General features: G+C 33.5%; 1 protein-coding gene across 1 annotated transcript in view; it reads left to right on the forward strand.

Moving 5' to 3' along the window:
• LOC145692299 (uncharacterized) overlaps window positions 1-15,002 on the forward strand; it is a 50,291-nt gene extending 35,289 nt beyond the window's left edge. The window contains exon 5 of the mRNA XM_081767599.1: window positions 3,594-15,002. The gene's annotated coding sequence lies outside the window, so the exon portion shown is untranslated. The remainder of the gene's footprint in view (window positions 1-3,593) is intronic.
• The last annotated feature ends 350 nt before the right edge of the window (window positions 15,003-15,352 follow it).

A 15,352-nucleotide genomic window follows, 5' to 3' on the forward strand; every position in this document is an offset into this window, starting at 1 on the left:
TGTCCTACACAGTGTATTTTCCTCTTGAAATTGGAAAAGAGGGTGTTTAGGTGGTTTGCTGCCACCTGTTTGTACACCCGAATTCAATCTATTTTAAAATATGTGGTACTCGCATAAAGGACCTTTTTAGGAACCATCTATCTTGAGAGCCCAGAACAACTCTGTGAGTTTGTATTGGGACACTGACATTAGGTTCCTCCACACGCGCATCATATTGGATGTGATTTTCTTCCAGAAACTGGATAGTGCTGATCATAAAATCTGATGATGCCTTGTCGGGCCAAAATAAAATAAGGTCAGAAATGTTTAAACTATGTAGCCATGACAACAGAATTCTCCGCAGACATTGAAAAAAACATGCGTTTCATCGTTCAGAGTTCCGTCAGTTACAAACGCTGGAGACTTGTCTTCCAGACTATCATATCTTGGGAAATTTTGATTTCGGCTGTACCTTTGCTTGTGTAGCTGTTTGTACACCTCGTACAATACTCATGGCATTCATCTGTGAGGTATAGCACTCGACCTTTTGTTGCATCATCAATGACAAAGTTACCTCCCGACGGTGTGGGGTGTTTATACAATTTTTCTACATTTCTTTTTCGCCTTAACGTCTTTTCGTATTCTTGCTACCTTTTGTCTTTTACAGAACAGTTTCGGCTATGTTCCTGTTTCTCATCACGCAAACATGCGAAACCTTTAATTTTGCAGAAACTTGTCGTATTGACAGATTTGGTTGTTTCGAAAAAAAATTCCTTGATTTTTCTATTATCCTCTGGTTACATGCTGTGGGCTGGAAGCCTGAATTTGTGTTGTATCGTAGATAATCATTTCCAGAGCACGTTTAAATACTCGATAAATTTTCTCTCACACACGCACACTAATACCTTGGTTTTTTGAAGTGGAATACTGTCACTGCACGATCACGATTGTGTGCGTGGAAAAAGCTCGCTATCACAATGTTTCATTCATTATTTCATCACAATCTGCTTTAGCCTAGCTGGTATAACCGTGTGACGTAAAACTCAAAGATTTCATTTCATTTTTTTACCACAATATTTTGCGTTTCTGTACTTCCTGCTTTCGGCATATTGCCCTCGTGCACCGCACTTTGGCAGGCAAACACTGCACCTCGTCATAGCTGGGCTTGTTTACTTCTCACTCCCGTACCCAGTGAATCCAACTTCAAGTTTGTGACAATAAACCTGAATCATACTTTAACATATCTTTGTTTAATTCTTCCGTCTTATTTTTGATATTGCGAATGTCTTCATATTATTTTAGTAGCATGCCTCTCTTCAATACTGTAGTGGGTGCGTATGTGTTTTATTATGCTGATATGCCAGACAGTTGCATATTTCGACGTAATGTTGTTTTCGTGGTGGAAATGTGTAGAACACACACGTAATATGAAAGTTCATTAGGCAAGCAGAAAGGAATTTGGGGACGAAGACTTCTTTAAATATGCAAGGACCTGTTGTAATTACAGCTACCAAAAACTGTTGCTATAATGTTATGGCAGCAAAAGAAAGCAATATGCATTTTAAAGATTTCCCACAAATACGACATTTTAAGCAGTATAGCAATCTTATCAAATTGCTGAAAATGGCAGTGTAATCTTAAATATGTATGCTAAAGAAATTATTTCAGTTGCAAATTTATTCAAAGCAAAATATTTATTTTATAAATGGCTTTATTTACAGATATACAGACGTTACATTAACATTGTAACAAAAGCAAATGATCTTTTATGTTAAAAGTTTCTATTATTTTTTTCATTTTGTATTCAGTGGGGGTTGGCCGTATCAGTGTATGGGTATGGCTGCTGCTAAAACAAAGCAATCTCATGTGATAACGAAAAGTAAAACTACCGACAGTCGGTGAACTCGTTTGTGATTATTGTTAGCGTGCAGGCGCGGAGACCTAGTTTTGATTCTCGGTGGGATCTCATGTAGTTTGGGTCCCACGTGAAACTGTAGATTAACATTAAACTTCATGTGTATCAGCTGTTAATGGTCGATCGAGCGCTCACGCCGTTTTTGGTGTGTTTAATGTTTCTTTATTTACTGAGCATAGTGCTTTCTTAAGAAGTTGGTATCGCTTATGGTGATCGGATTTTTACGAAGTCTGTGTGAGAAGGCGTAACTCCTGCTGCGAAGATAAGATAGATAGACTGGAGAGTATATCTTAACTCCTTTTGGAACAAACCTTTTGATCTTGAAAAAATCTGCCGATCTATTCATAATTCCCATCGATATTTCAGAAATCAACTCAGCAACCAAAATAGGTTTAAGAAAGAAAACTTCAACTGACATTAAAAATATGTTTTTCTCGTAGTATAATATAATATAATATAATATAATATAATATAATATAAAATATATTATAGGACAGTAGTGCACAAACGTGATAGTTTGAGGACAGAATACAGTTTCCGTCTTGGAATTTGCTAAATAGTGGGCGTGTTGTAACCTTTTAAAGTGCACTTCGTACTAGTCTGCACACAGTTCAGCGACAATGGTGTAAGAAATTCGGTAAGACTGAACCGCGTGCAAAAGAATCGTGTACCAATTTTCAGAAATCAAGTTGCCGGCACGTATGTTGCGTATTTCACTTTCGACGAAAGAAAGAGTAAAAGCGTGGATACTGCAACTACCATCAATGTGTTTCTAGTGTATGTATAGAATAAACTGAATTAAAGATTTGAACAACTAGCGTGTCACCAAGGGGCATGTATGAAACAGTCGTTGAGTAAATTTAAGAAAGGAATGTCACCTATTGTGGCTTTCAATTTTTATAAATATGGTGATTATTTTAGTAGCTAGACTGTTCCCATCATCAGACTGGAGTTACAAATTCTAAATAAAGTAAGAAACCTGAAGAAGTTTTCCTCTGTCTGAGGAATGTTTTTGATTTTTGTTTGTTGGCTGCGTTGTCAATTTCTGAAATTTTGGATAAAATTATGAATTGTCCTGTAGGTAGGGCACACCTCTAAGAAGCAGAGGTTAAGAAATGCTGAGATGGACTAGGAAATGTTGGCATCCCTCATACTTTGGTAAATGTTAAATCAGCTATAAACTGCATTTCTTTTTCTTCTTATGAACTGAAGAGATGGAAAGTATAATCGCCGTAAGAGTTTCTCATAATTATATGCGTTATAATTTTATACAAAAGTGTTAAACTGGTGTGGATTACTTTAAGAAAAAGAGAAACAAAGTGAAGCTGCATTCCATTCTGCTATGACTGACAGGCTACTACAGAGCATATAATGTAATGAACAGGGAATTTATTCAGTAATTCTAGATCTGATTATAGGCGTTCAAACTTCATGTATTTGTAAATATACTTTATAATTCTGCTCAAGACACATGTACACGAAACACTCCGAGGATATAGTGTTCCGCGATAGTATTCGTTGTTATCTTGAAGATAAGATTTAGTGTTAAAGGTACTTTCAAGGTTATGATTTTCAGGTATTGATTTTCAGCTGTCGCTCAATAAATCAGCGTAATGATGATATACATTAATTCTAAGAATTTGGTATAAAAATTTTGGAACTGTATTTATTCACGAAATCTCTGTTTTTATTTTTCCAGGCTGTTCACCTGAGGTGGCAAGCGTCAAAGTTGAGTGTGAAGAGTTCACTTTCGAGCTTGTGAAGGTCGAGTGGTTTCACAAAAAATAAAATAGGCTTTCAGGGTATTAGAGGAAGAGATTCAGAATGCAGAATTGAATGCTTTCAGTCTAGCAGCTTGTAAATATGTTTGTATTAAATTTTTAACCGTATGAGATTTCGGTTTATGTGTGTCACGCAGTTGCACAGGAACGGAATTATAAACTGTATTCTTTGTGCTTGTACAGATATTATATATAGAGAGATTTATATATATATATATACATAAATATAGAAATTTATGGAAATGTGCTGGGATCTCAACACAAATGTCTGTGATGAAAAGGATAATAGGGTACTGATACTTTTTAAATCTTTCCCTTTTGTCTGTTGTATACTTTTATGTTAGAAATTAGGTGTTTCCCTCTGCAGAATTTCCTTTAACCTCCTTGTGATATCTGTGTGAAATGTGAAATTTCTCAGAACCTACTTAGAATAGTTTTAAGTGCTATATATATATTTGTTTTGCGTTATACTACGCTATAGCAGAAATGGATCGCAATGGATCCATGATTGCTGTTAATTTAGTTTTTCTAGACATTGAAACTAAGAGATCGTCAGCACCGAAACTTCCAACAAGACGTATGGTAATAGAATGCACGTTGATATTTGTTTCTAAACTTTTTAATTATACGTGACTTACTATCCGTAACGAACCCTTACTTAGAAAAACTGAAGGTTTTTGGCCACAGAAAGAAGATACCATAGTTGAATTCTGCATAAACGAACCCTGTTAGATCAATTACCTATCTCAGTAACAAATACCTTGGCTTTCCCAAATATCATTTTTTTATAAAAGTTTCCAATTGGAACTCCCCTATGCGACGTATCCCGCCCATCATTATACTTTTCAGGAAATGTACCCATTGTAAAGTTCCAAGATACTTCATTTTCTGTTAGTTTGACTAGTGTGTTAATTAAATGTTATCATTGTACCCGTCGTAATAATGCAGCTATTCCATTTAAGGTCCTTGTATTCTGTATGAAAGCAAGGGAAAAATAAGTGGGACTAAATTTTAATTTTTTTGAGTTGCTAGTTGATACATAATTTCTTTCCAACATAGTTCTATGAATTACGTAGGTAAGACATTAAATATAATAATGAATGTATTCTCCTTCTTGTATTCTTATCTGGTTCATGCTAAGGACTATATGATATTTTTGTAGAAGAATCCAGTTTCTATACAACCTGTAATACAAGAAAAAAAATCGAATACTACATAGATTCATAATTTGTTGAATATTGAAAGTAAATAGGAGTTGCCTCTAATTTTACTGGTAGTTGTAATTTACTGCGACGTATTGATATGATTTGTGTGCGCTTTATACTTTCCACTGTGTTGATTCAACAAATATGGGAAGAGCTTATTAAAAAATTATTCCGCAGATGTTTGTTTCTAAGGATGGATGCTCAAATGAAGCATTCGTAATATTGAAGTAAAAATTGACATGGAATACAAGAAGGTGGCTAAATTCATTATTATTATTATGTGTTGCAAATGTTCTATTAGTAATTACATTAAATATATTCCAGTGCGTAACGAATGATGTGAAAACCGGGTGCAATACAGAGTAGTAGAAAAAAAAGAAGAAAAAACCTCCAATTCTTAATGGCAAGAGAAGCGAGCGTTAGTATAGATCAGGTGATCTCTCGAAAGTAATGCCTGCTCTCCTGTGCTGTAAAGAGTTCATTTGAAGGAGAAAGAAGTGGAAGTTTGTGTGAAAATAGATACGTATGTCGGATTCCTATTAAGGCCGTTCAAAAATGTTGTTCTTTAGTTTCAATGTATTTTTTCCACTGTTCGGCCCAATTCTGAAATCCACTCTGGATATTTTTTTTCTTGATCCATTGATTCAGAACGATTTTATTGCCTTCCACGTTCACGAAGATTGTAGTTTTGAGAAATAGAGAGGGGTTGAATGAAAATCAGATGGACTAAATCAAGACTGTAAAGGGGTTGGGACATTACTGACCACCCCATTGTGGAATTGGTCTGTAATGTTTTTTCCATTGACAAGTGGGAACTAGAGTTTGTGATGCTGAAGAACATAACACTGTCCAATCTAAAGTGTTTTGCTTTACGTCAAATAGCTTTCCTCAGCTTCTGTAAAGTCTGCACATTCATTGTATTACCTTGTTCCAACATGATACATTCTCAGTTGCAAAACATCGTCACCATCACCTTGATCGCATGGTTTTGACCTTTTTGTGTTTCGGTGAAGAAAACAGATGCCACTCCATTAGCGCACATTTTGTTTCTAAGTCGTAGAAGGTTTCTTCTGAAAAGCCGGGATCGGTAGCCTGGTCCTACAATCCATTTCTCTTGGAGGGCAGATAGCGTGGTGGGGAACTGTCTTGAGTAATAATCTGTTCACCCACCACCTGCAGATTCAGAGCTCTCGTCGTGGTTCTGAGCTTACGCTAATAGTAGGTCCCGTCCTTCAGGAACTTCCGTATTATATAAGAATGCAAAAACTAAAACGAAAACTTATTCCGGGAAAATTCATCCCATCGCTCGAAACATTTCAACTGATTTTTGCACACACTCACACTTTGTTTACTTTGCACCATCTTACTCGTTTCTATAGCATTATTTTTCCAACCAATCACATCATATGACGGTTGTCTGCGCATGCACCCTGTCAGTTTTCATTCGTAACTTCGGTTGCAGGTCTGTCACTAGATATTTATTCACAGCCAAGGTTCCCTCCTCCTCCTCTCTGAACTTCATCTGTCTTCTAACGTTGCTAACGTCAGTTGTGTCCTTTCCATGCCTCCTGCTGTCTGTTGTTTATCTTCAGAGTTTGACAATTCTCAGTTTGCAAGAACTCATAACCCTTCGTTTTTTATCTTATGTTATTTAGTTAGTTGCAGATTGCATTGCAATCGGATATTAATATGAGATTTCGATACAGGCATTAATTTGTAGATGACCTTTGAACATATAATTACGTAGCACAAGTTGTTTATTTTCACACGTTGATAGGAAACAAGTGGGGGATAGGTATAATGTTTCAAGGTATGTTAGAAGAGTGAGCAATTTGGGAGATTTTCGTTTTCGGATTTTTAGATTTTTGTACTCTAGCTTAAAATTAGTGTCTACTTCGAAATAATTATAGAATTAAACTTTTAAAAGAATAAATCATGATTATTATAAAAACCTAAGGTAACACTGACCTGTCAGATACGTAAAATATCTACAATACTTTTTTGGATTTAATCTATTTTAAAAGTCGTCAAAATACACACAAAAGAAATCTTGCGAAAAAATGTTCTGAACCTAAGGGAATGCATATTATTTTTGGAAGTTTTTTTTAAAGTAAAAAACATCCCTTCATAACTCATATTTTGCCAATTTTATCCTAATGTAAAGTGCATTAAACATCAAGAATAATTCGAGTGAAAAGTCATAACGTGTGCAAATAAAGTAAAAGCGTACAAGACCACTCAGATTAGTGATATTTGCGAACTCTCATTGCTATTATTAATGCAGATGGGTATACTGCTGCAACTTGTGTCTGGTAATTCAGCGACTGCTGGGTATGGAAGCGTTCGACATCTATGTAATAGGGTGTTACAAGAGCCGTTAGTTAAACCTGAGGTTGTTCTATGCAAAGTAATTATAAATCCAGTAGGTCAGAGTATGTAGCCACGGAATTCGTATCAAGATAAACAGTAAACTCTAAACTGAGATATCTGTTATATTTAGTTTTGGAATACTTAATGATAAATTAATGCAACTCTGATAAACCCATTCAGTTGCCTTTGTAACTTCAGTTCAAGTAAAATAAGGCACGGATGTAATATCAAAAGTTTAATTATTGATGTCCATTACATAGATTGGTTCAGAGATGCTATAAACCGATTAATGAAATTTCTGCAGGGGAAAGAGAAAACTTCTGTTAACGTATTTTACGAGGTATTGTACGTTTTTTTTTTTTTTTTTTTTTTTTTTTTTTTTAGTTACGAAAATTATAATTAATTTCCGAAACCTACTATTTTTCTTTTTAACATGCTATTTGTAATAATAACAATAATGCATGCCAATCAGCGATTAAATAGATTCCTATGCACTCGAGTACTTTTCTTAAATAATGCAATTATAATAAAAATTATGTTGCATAATATAACGTGGTGTGCTTTTGTGTAACTACACACTAAACTGTACGTGATGAAGTTAAGCTGTGCATAATCAAGTTGTGCATATTGTATGTATGATAACATGGGGAAAAAACTTTTGTTTTGTCTGTCTTCCGTGCTTTCTGAGTTGTTTTGAAGTTAAGTAATATTTTTAAAAAAAACAAAATACAAAAGATATGCATTGGATGCAGTTCGTGACTGGTATCTGAAGTACCTTGTGAATAGATGAGAAGGTGTAATGACATATCATGTGTGTAATCATGGTTATTTTATAAAATTGAATGATTTTTATATTCTCCCATTGTTAACTCATGATTGTAATGTGTTCATTAGTACTTATTTCAATACCTTTCCTATTCTTCTTAAACATAAAAAAACAAAGCAAATAGATGCAAAAGATAATTATTTAATAGAGGCATTTTGTAATTTTCTGTTAAAACAAGTCTCAAATGTAAATTATGTTACTACTGTAAGTTTGAGAATTTGATTGAAACGGTAATCAAATATGGTAATAACGATTTTTTTTTATTAATTTATTTATTTTTCTTTACTTTATTATTGATTTGTTAATCTATTCACTTGTGCAGGTTCTCCCGCTGAGCTGCGTGAATACATTAAAGTAAAATGTGCTGTTACATTAAAGTTTTCATGCAAGTTATATTGGAACAGATCCAAGAAACAACATGTATGTGTTCAAAAAAAACAAAGTTTTGTCAATATTCCGTAGATTATTATTTTTTTGATTGATATGTTGAAGTAAAAAAAAAAAAAAAAACGAACGGATTAATGGAAGTAATTGTTTAAGGAAAAACAGAAATAATACTTTCATAAGTTCTCAGTTTACAATCCTATGTGTAACATTTTTCCACATTAATATTACACATTTATGTAATCTAAGAATAGCTCCTACGATGACAACTGGTCAAGAGTTTCGAAACGTAGTGAAACTGATGTATAAATAAAAAATAAATAAATAAAAAATAAAAATTCGGGTGGTAAGGGCGAACTCACCAGAGATTTGTATCCTGAAAATGCACGTGAACTGTCAAAATAATTGTCTATTTTTTTTTTAGACTATTTTCTAAGAGAAAGAGGAACGACTTCTACAACTATATGTATAAGTATGGTAGCTACCACAGAGCAGTGATATTACTACTCGGACACGTCACATATAATTTGTTATATCCGAGCCTTCAGATTGCAAGTAACTTCTGAGTTCGTCCTCCTGCCCTAAACGCCTCATATAAAGCATGAATGAAACGTCGAAAACAATCTTTTAAAAAAAGGAAAAAGAAGTTTTGTGCGAGGCGTGTTTTTTAAAATAAGTACCATTTTGAAATTTGGCCGCTGTAGTACTGCGGTTGGGATCCCGCGCATGCGCGCTATCTACTAACATCCTGACAAGCCACAGACACCATTACGGAAACATTCATACCGTGTTCACGTTTGCTTGTGAGTAGTTAAAATGCCTCCGCCGAATGTAAAATATGCGCTGTGATTCGTTTTCTTAATGCTAAAGGGGTGAAAGCGGCTGAGATTCATCGCCAGATTAGTGAAGTGTGTGGAGAAAACATTGTGAGCGATAGAATGGTACAAAAATGGATTAGAGCTGTTGCGGTTTTCCTGTTTTTCTCCATTACCTCAAATGCATTGCGTATAAACAGGCCCAACATAATTAAATATAATGCTTCTCTCATAAAGCATTGCTTTTATCTTACCTTTAATAAAGAAAATAATTGTTTTTCTCCTCCTCCTCTTCTACAACGGAAGGTTTAAACTGAAATCTAATTTTAATCTATCAAACTAAGGTTGTAGGATTTACTCTTGAGATTTTTTAAATTAAATATATATATAACTGGTAGGCTTTATATTTTATTCACAGAAAAAAAGGCAATATATATATAATATCAAAATTCTGTAATTGAGGTTCTTTCAGCCTCAACTAAATAACATTAGTATCTTTTGATTAGAGTATCTTCATTTTAGTGCTTAAATATTTCAAAGTCTGGGTGCATAACTCAGCACCACAGATTCCTAATTTCCTTTAATCGGAAACCCGCTGTTCGCCACTTCGAACCAGCTTCGACTGATGACCTACTTGTATCAGGAAAGCCTGACACCAACTTTCCATCAGTTAAAAAAAAATAAAAAAAAAATAACCTTTTCTCTGACACCCACTTGTGAACATAGAAGGTTAACTTCCCTAAAGAGAACACCATTATTCAGGTTTTCTCTGGCCTAATAAACAAAAATTTAGTAATTTTGTATATCAAAAATAATAATAATATTCAAAACTCAGTCAAATCAGCGCTCTGCGATAGACCATCACTCAGGCCTTCCCTACAACTAAATTCGTTGTCTTTACTAAATAAATTCTACGGCCTTCAATCAGGCCCAGAGAAAATTCCTTCTCTCTGCAACTACCATCATTTAGATAGTTCCCTACCAGAAGACAGAAAAAATCAAAAGGACATCACTTAGCCTTGCTGACCATCTTTTAAAAGATTACGAGTGAGAGTCGTTTTTTTATATGGTCGGTAACGCTTTTCTTTCCCTTTTTTTTTTTTTTTTACGAGGTTTATATTTTCGCTAATAATAATAAAAACAGCTTGGGTAGGCAAAGCCTCCAAGCTTCTAGGAAGTTCCATTCTAAATGTGCAGCCACAAAATATTTGAAAGCTAAAAGAAAAAGTACGTTAGAGAAAAGAAAGAAAGAAAAAAGTTAGCATGTACAACTATGAACAAAATTCTACACACAAGTTATCCTCTAAATATATATATATATACAGTATATATGTATGTATGTATGTGTGTCTGGCCAGACCTAATAATTATATACAACCTTATTAATTAAGTTATGAAAATAAATGTATAGTATATATTTATGTATAAACTATATTTAATCGTTTTACCTTAGCTTTTTAAGATAACCGCACGAATGTTCGTGATGACCTGTCATCACTGAAGACTTAGTACAGAAAGTTGACGAAAACGTAAAATAGGACAGACGCTTTACGATCTCGTCGTTATCTTATAAATTCCCTCAATTTACAAGAAGCATCTGGGTGGTCAGCACCAGGACGACGACGATGAGGTCAAAACGGTCGTGTTGAAGTGGTTGTCAAATCAGGCGATAGACTTCTTTGAGGGTGGTGTTCAAAAGCTTGTAGTAGGATACGATAAGTGCCTTAATATTGGTATAAACTATGTAGAAAAGTAGATTAAGATACAGGCTTTCATGGAACAATAAAATTGTTACGAAAAAGTACGAAGTATATTTAAAAATTCAAAGCGGTACTTACTTTAGAAACATGCCTCGTAGTTTAAATTCTGTTAAAATCTCGTTTAAGAACACATGTCTATCTGATTTTAATTGATCTGTCAATTGTACAAGAGGGAGGCAATTAATCTATCGGAAGAAATTGTAAACTTTTTGTAATTTATACAAGTATTGTAAAACCACGAGTGTACAATCTTGTACAAAATTCCCACCCATCTGCAAGTCTTTCTGAGATTGTACCCTCATTGTGTGTAGATCATGTTATTATCTTGGCTTGAAATAAATATCTTAGAGAGACAGAAGGGAATAATAATTATTTAAATGGGTGGCCACAATTTTGAACAAGATATTAATTCGTTAAATTTAATTTTCGCCCTTAATTAAATTCCGAAGTAAGTTCATCATTGTAATAAGCTTTTAAAGAAGCAAATTATTAAACTCTTGCATTTCTATTTAAAAAGTTTAGCAATCTTTGAAGTTTCTTGGTCATTGGTGAAGGAGTAGTGGTGGCTTAGTGACAGCTTACCTCAGATGTGAAGAGTCCCTGGTTCATATCAAGCCTTGTGAGTTGTGGTGAGCAGCATCGTGTTAATTAGTTTGTTTCGGGGTTCTCTCCATTCTACTGTTTCATCACATTTATTTCCAATTATTATTCATCTCTTTTAACCTGTTGGGCATAACTAGGACACGTTAAACTAATTTCATGTCACTTTCTAAGCTTCCGTCATAAGTATTCTTCCATCACTAGTAAGTGAGAAGCTTCCATGTACCATGGTGTTCAGTCAAACTCCATCTTGCACTCATTTATAACGTTGCTTCTTGATAAATACATTTGGAAGTTTCACAACGCTTAACTGACGATGCTGACTCGTATAAAAGTGTTTTCTTTCAATGAATTTATTAACACATTTCGGCCAGTTTATGAATAACGCAAATATAACAATCTCAAAATTTTGGAAACCAGACAACGCTACCAAATAAACTGTTTTTCTTATAGTGTAGAAATTATTCAGACTGTCATATAAAGTGCTACATGTACAGAACTACTAAAAACGTTTATTGTTATATCTTACTTTCAAACATCTGTTATATATATCTTAGGAAATATATACATATACAGGGTGGACCTTTCATCTTGATACGCCCTTGTAACGTTTCCACAAGTGGATAAAAATCGCTGAAATTTTGTACCATGCAAATATCGCCAGAGGGTCATTGTTTGGTATACCCTGTGATACCACAAAGTTAACAGTGTTACCAACCCAACAGAAAGCCAGCTTTTTTCAAATAGCACTTCGTCAGGTTATTGCATATTTCAAATCTACATGTAAAACATAAAAATCAAATATATCACTTGTCATGCAGTGTTGTAAAAGAAGAACGTTACAGTGTCACAAACAACGAAGAACTATCAAATTTTGTTGGTTTCTACGTCAGTAATAACGCAAATGAGACAGACCGGTAATGTACATCGAAAGTTCGTAATACTATGATGATGATATGAGAGATGTCAACTAAATATAAAGAAAGTTACAAGGGATTCAAAATTTGATTTTTTCAAAAGCCTTTATTTCAAAAAACTGTTGAGATAAGTACCTCATCCAATTACATAAATGGCTTTCAATAGATATGAATATCATTATCTCCCGAATGCTTTGAGATATCAAATTGCTGTAAACGGCATTATTATCTTTGTCTATTGGAAACCATGTACGTAATTCGACGTGGTACTTACCGAGACACTTCTTCGGAATAAAGTCCTTTGAAAAAAAAAAAAAATCATTTTCAATTCCTTGTAACTTTGTTTCTGTGTGTTCGAAATACGTCATATGATCGTTGTAGTATTCGACATTTAATTCCTTTTGGATGTGCATTAACCCGCCTGTCTCACTCGCAGTTGTCGATGTTTGTGATACTGTAGTATCCTTAGTTTACAACATTGCATGTTTTCGTTTTAACATAGATTTTAAATATGTATTAACCTGACATTGTGCCATTTGAAAAAAAAAATACAACTTTTATGTTGAGTTGGCAACAGTGTTAAGTTTGTTGTGTCACAGGGTATTATGCTAGACAATGTCCCCTTGTCGATATGTGTGGAAAGAAAAGAACAGTAATTTATATTCGGTAAAATAATTTTTAGTTTTTGGTGATTCAAAGCACAATTTATGTTATTTAATTGTGTGATAATGATGATGTGGAATGAATAAATCTTCATTGCAACATGAACCAATGGAAAAGCAGATTTTGAATTGCGACTACTCCATAGATAAATTACTGCTAATTCTCTAAATTGGACACACGCTGAATGGACTGAATGTTGAGCTTTCAAGCAGGTGTGTGTCTTGTCTTCAGAATGGAGATCTTGTGGTCGTGTATCAATGTCACTTCTAATGATTTTTCATCTCCTCTCTACTTCCCATTCAAATTTTTTTGAAAGCTGAGTGTGTATTGTCTTCAGTGTATTTATGTTCTGTGCAATCATGTAAATACCTTTTAGTTTAGTATATATTTCCGACATCCTTTTGGATAGAAATACAAAATTTTTTGTGACAAGGTGGTAGCACTTACTGTACTGTAAGCAATCGGCATAAAATTCCGTAACCAACATCATTAGTATCGTGTTTATATTTTTCTTTTACCCTGTCTTTGTGTTTTTAAGAATTCTAAGTGTCAAGCATTAATTTTTAGGTATGTGTAGAACAGTAAACCTCATCATGTTCTATTGAACTCTTTGGGGACATTCATTCAGCAAGAAACACAAAGTTTCCAGGCAACTTACTTCCATACAGAATGGCATGCTGAACTTTAATGTAATTTTTATTAGTGTTAATAATTTTATTAATGTTTGCATATATTAGGAACCTACTTTGAAACATTGAAAAATTACGTTTCATGATATTCAGAAGTTTCTTTCTTTCTTCTTGGTTCAGGTAATTAATAGAAAAATCTTTCAGTAATTAGTATTACGTTTAGATATTTTTTTTTAATCTTCAGGAAGGTAGTTTATATGTAGTTGATGGCTTTGGTGTATGTAATTTGTAATTTTAAAATAACCACAAAACTTAACTTCTAAGAAGTTGCCGGGTGTTCTCATTGTAACTTTCCCGCACTCTGTTAAAGATATATATATATATATATATATATGATAATTGAACATATGCTCAGATTTTGTACTGTGTTTGTATAACTGAAAATGAAAAGTTTTCTATCATGTAATTATCGCTGTAAGTGTTTAATTGAAATTTATTTCATACAAACGAGTCATCTAACTTACTATATCGATCAGACGGATATTTAATAAGACCCAAATAAATGTATAATGATAAAAAAATGTTCTGATGTGGATCTTATCCACATATTACAGATAATATCCTCCGTGTTTTGTTTTAATGTAAATATTCATAATTTAATGCTGAAAGGGTAGATTTAAAACAAAAAATCCCAAATATATATATAAATATAAATGTGTTTGTATATATATATTTGGTTTCTAAGCCAATCAACATTTTAAATAAATGTTGTTAATATTGTATTATTTTTTGTAGATAAGCCAATCCAATTATGTACAGTCTTCTTCAAAAAACAGTTCCACTTCAAAGTCTTCCGTAGGTTAGATTGTATAATACAAAGACGTTCCTTCTTTTTTTGTTGTGTCTTTAAGATTTTATTCCACGTCTGTGTATCAAACCATCCTAGCTACGGATGCATGTAAAAGATGTCTAACAGGAAGTGTCACTTTTTTTTTTCCATTTTGAGTGGGACTGTACCTAAAAATTAATATTACACCTCAACAAGGTGTATGTATGTATCTATGTATAAAAATTATAAAGATTATGTTTTTAAAAGGACGCTAAAAAATGTTTGTAGATTTCAGTTTATATAAAATGCTATAAAATGTTTTAACTTCATTTAAAGTGTTTTCTTTACGTTTAGAAGTTTTTAATATGAGATGTTTACCTTACTGAGTTTTTACTTATTATTATCTACATTTTGTATATTGCTCATCCTATGTTCACTAATTGAATATATATATATTTTTTAAGAATTGTTTAACTTCACATATCACCAAGGAGGAAGAAGTTCAAAGCATTAAAAGTCTCTCTGGGCACTATTTGACATGGTGCCAGAGAACATGTTACATAAAATCTTGTCAAGAAGTGTTCCTGATTAGATGAATGTGTAATGAATCACAGATATTCGAGGCTATTCACAATATTGTCCTTTGCTTTCGATACATTTCTGATACCGTTCAATTCAG

The sequence above is a fragment of the Thermobia domestica genome, chromosome 1 (genome assembly GCF_964235325.1).
Source record: "Thermobia domestica chromosome 1, izTheDome1.hap1.1, whole genome shotgun sequence".
In the NCBI taxonomy this organism is placed as follows: Eukaryota; Metazoa; Arthropoda; class Insecta; order Zygentoma; family Lepismatidae; genus Thermobia; species Thermobia domestica.